Source organism: Anneissia japonica, unplaced genomic scaffold, assembly GCF_011630105.1.
Source record: "Anneissia japonica isolate Jap-2015-1 unplaced genomic scaffold, ASM1163010v1 scaffold288205_len162070_cov146, whole genome shotgun sequence".
In the NCBI taxonomy this organism is placed as follows: domain Eukaryota; kingdom Metazoa; phylum Echinodermata; class Crinoidea; order Comatulida; family Comatulidae; genus Anneissia; species Anneissia japonica.
Window position 1 is genome coordinate 71,824 of NW_022742876.1, and position 4,365 is coordinate 76,188.

The 4,365-nt window shown below is 36.3% G+C and overlaps 1 protein-coding gene across 1 annotated transcript in view; it reads right to left on the reverse strand.

The window, feature by feature from the left end:
- LOC117119276 (histone-lysine N-methyltransferase ASHR1-like) overlaps window positions 1-3,669 on the reverse strand; it is a 12,478-nt gene extending 8,809 nt beyond the window's left edge. The window contains exons 1-3 of the mRNA XM_033264081.1: window positions 3,596-3,669; window positions 2,697-2,825; window positions 295-361 (exon numbers count right to left, since the gene is read on the reverse strand). The gene's annotated coding sequence lies outside the window, so the exon portion shown is untranslated. The remainder of the gene's footprint in view (window positions 1-294; window positions 362-2,696; window positions 2,826-3,595) is intronic.
- Between the last annotated feature and the right edge of the window lie 696 nt (window positions 3,670-4,365).

Here is a 4,365-nt window from a genome sequence, read left to right on the forward strand (position 1 = left end):
CCCACCCCCGTCGGGCAAATCCTGGCGCCACCCCTGTTCTCACCTGTAAGTGGCGAGTGTACTTGCTGTTGGATGTGAGGAAAATAAACAAAAAAACGCTTAACGCAAACATCTATTATGAATCTACACATTAAAGATATTATGTGCGAATTCTTACGCTTTAGTAATAAAGTGCACAGCATGTTACTTTAGCTGCTCTACTGTTGATTTCTCTAGGCTCTCGGCAAACAAAATATTCTACAGTATTAACTTATTGTACAGACAGAACTTAATTATTTAAGTACTAATATTTACGGTCTATCAGGTCGTTGATGCTTTGCGGAAACTCATCAGTCCTATCTTCTTGTTGCCGACCTTGTTTCTAAATTATAATAATATTAAAATACAGTATTAAAGGTTGCAAAGAATGAGATTATTATATGTAGATGTGATTATATTAATCATAGGCTTACAGATGGAAAACAAACGATAAAAATTCACAGGAGATTATAGAAATAATGCTTATCTAACTAAAACAAACAAGTAAAAAATTAACTTTACTGTTAATAGTGAACTTAGTATTAATTCTTTCTTTCCAGTTTCTCATTCATTGATGATAACTGTTTCTCAGAGCTTTAGCTGCTCTATCAAAGTACCACATTTGCATAAGCACAATTTTCATTTTTTAGTTAAAAATAGGTATTTTGTCAGAGGGGGATTCATGCATCCATCCACTGACTATTTGGCTTTGCAGTTCCGAGGGTATATCAAATGTAGTTTAAATCGAAATGTTTGAAAAGAGGTAGGCCTATGGTAAAAGTTAATTCGACGATGCATGTAATGAGGTCCGATAACAGAAAACAGAATATGGGTTCGAAAATTTACTGATTGAGAAATGTTTTAAAATGTTTCTTTGGGTGCTTAAGGCTTTCTTTAATTTACCGTAAAACCTCGAACTGAAGGCCTGGCCTTCTTCTTTTTTTTTTTTTTTTTTTTTTTGGGAACTTTGGATGGGCTTCTTTTTGGGGCTATTTTTGCAAAGTAAAGAGGGGTTGTGGCTTCTTTTCAAAATGAATACTGTAAATTTTGGGAATTACTACTATGAAACAATAAGTAGGGCCACTAAATCTGTATCGTGGCGTGCATTGGTGTAGGGTGGTTCCAATCTGGGGAGGGGGGGGTGCGAAAATTGTAAATGTGGAACTACAAAGGATCTGTGGCGTAAGGAAGGGGGCCAGGGTCTTGAGCCAGACGCTGGAGGCTAGTGGGATGATAAGGGCCCCAGTGGGGGCGTGGGGGTTCAAAAATTGTAAATCCGGAATCAGTGGCATAACGAAGGAGCCAAAGGTCCGGAGCCAGGCGCTGGGGGCCAGGGGGCCGCAAAGAGCCCCAGACGGTGGGTGGGCCTATGTTATTTTGGGAACACTCCGGCTTTGAAAACGTATTTTTAAAATCAAAGAGAGCCATTTCGGGCATCCGATGTGTTTATGTTAAAAAATTTTCTTACCTCAGCCCCAAACATGTGGGGTTGAGGTAGAGGTCCCATTTTGGTGCTCGGGATATTTCTAATGGTAGAGTAGAACTCGGGGTGCAAGTTTGTTTAGAGTACCCCTTCTCTATTCGATATTCCACTATAACACCCTCATTTAAAAAAAACAAACAAAGGCCTAACCGTTGATCTTAAGGTATCATCAACCTTAAGCCAGGCTCAGGCCTATAGTGTAGGCATAGGGCCTATACTTGTAGGCCTATGAAAGTGAATGGGTGGTGTTGTCATTGAAAAAAAAAATATGTCGGCCCGCCGCTGGTCTTAACAAATTGGAACTCATGGTCACCAGCTTAAAAAGGTAGAATACCGGGGCCTAGTGGACAAAACGACAGCCACGTACGAGTACGAGGGCACATTACAGCCACGTAAACAATAAGGAAGGAAAAGAATAGGCCTACACTGTATTTATTTCGAATCACTGCAGTATTTACATTTGGGATAAAAAAAATGAATTTTTATTTTGTTTGACGACTAGGCATAGCGCGTACCGTTTTCACGAAGAGACACAAACTTCACTCTACGTGTAAACAACATTATGCTGTGTTTATTCTGATCGTTTTCACGAACAGACACAAACTTTTTACGCTAATTAACAGGTTGATTAAAGTTAAGAAAAGACAAATAAATTACACATTTGGATTGTTTAATGCTTTATCTTTAAACAAATGTAAAAAAAATATTCAAAATTCCGTTATCTTGATAGTGAAATTTACGGATTTGTGAAGTAGTCCACTTCAAACGCGTTTTTCTCAAAACGTTGTCGAAATTGTTTGTGTCTCTTCGTGAAAATGGTGACGATAATTATGTGTACTTTTGTTGGCCTAATCGTGTTCTACTTGCTGCCCTGCAAATTTTCTATTGTAGTACTAGGCAGGCCTAGGCTTAAACCTACACCAGGAACTTTTTTTGCATTTTGGGGGTGCGGCTGCACCTCCGCACACACCCTCCCCCCTCAACCCTCGAGGCCTTGGAGTGTATTACCGGCATTAAATCACCTAAACTACTGTATTTATAAACCAAGCGTGCATTAATTTAATGGGGGCTGGAATTCGAGATGGGCTTCTTCTCGAGATTAAGCCCACTGGGCTTCTATTCGAGGTTTTACGGTATACGTTCGAAGTCAAAGTACACTTTCAATAAATACTAAATAAAACCTAATCTATTTTACCTTCTCTCGCTGAACTTTTATGAGAAGCCTAGTAAAAAATAAAACATCTTCTTCTACCAGTTTGAAATTTTCTGTCGCCAACTTGGGGAGTTTTTTACATTCTGCTTTGTGTAAATCCCATGCAGATTTCTATAGAAAATTAATAGTTTCTTGTAATTAAAATACATCGATGATGTAAACAAAGAATCAAACTATTTTTACTGTGGATCACCATGGATTGCCACCATCCACTGACACTTAAGATAAGTAGAGGCCTACATTCTAGATGGGTATAAGAGACAGGTGTGTGGGAGGGGGTGTATGTATGTATTCAATTTGAACTAAAGATGCTCGAAAGGAGAATTGTGATATAATCTTATCAAAAAATAACTCAACGAAAGGTGTCATAGTATGAGGAATAGTGCCTCTGGTGGACTGGATTTTAAGCAGCCTCTCGTCATTGATGCGCAGCGCACACTTGGTATACCAATAACCCACTTCTACACAAAATTGCCGCAGACCTAACCTGCACTGATGCCTCTCCAGACTGATTTTTCGCTCACACTTGGAGTTATGGTTAAAGTTAGAAAGTAGATTGTAGGCGTAGCTCAGAAATCACATTAACGTCAAAAATATGTTTAGACTCGTAAAGTAGTGCAATAAGAGCAGATTTTAGAGGAAATAATGATCTCACTCACTGTCGTCTCTCATACAAATATCTATTGGTGATATTCTTATCATGAACCTTTTGATAATACCTAATCCTATTTTTCAAATCACAAGAAAATATGTTAATTCAAGTAAGGTAAACTACAAACATTAATATATCACGTAAACCTTCAACAAGGAATAATAAAAGCAGCATAATACAGAGAAAGAAATTGAGACGATTTATGACGTAATAATCAAAGCTTGTTTACCTGGCAAAATATATTACAGTACTTCTGGTGTTTACATCGAGTACAGCGCAAAAGCTTCTCTCTGTAAAGATTAAAAGGCGTATTTTCACGTGGTATAAATTGAAAATTATACTTAGTTGGCATAAAGTGCCATATAAGAACAAATTATTATTACTGTATTATTAATTTATTTTATTACTATTTATTACTTATAGTATATTATTATTATTAGTACTATTTTAATCTTATTCTTATTTTTATCGTTATTGTTATTATTATTAGTGTATTTTTTGATATAATTAGTGTTAATTATTTATATACAGTATGAGATAAATTACAGTGTGTATCAGGACAATACACACAGCTTTAGCTGCAAGTTAAATTAAAGAATTTATGTCTTTATAGCCCAGTAATAGTAAAGTTTCGACTGTTACTATGCCGTCGCCATACAAATGCAATGTTTTCAATCACCAGGTTTTATCACTGCTACTGCAGACGTTTCATTTTCTTGGATATATAATAGTTGACGGGTTTTGCATACAGCCGTGGATGAAAGACAGAGACACTATTTGACCGATATTATTGCAAGGAACATAATTCACTTTTGGCGTTCCATAAAGTTTGGAAATTCCGAAAGTGTTTCATGTCGCAATGTTAGGCATTATTATGTACACATATTACATATTATGTATATATATATACATATATATATATAGGCCTATATATATTTATGTATGTGTATGTATATATGTATGTATATATATATATATATATATTTAGGCCTATATACA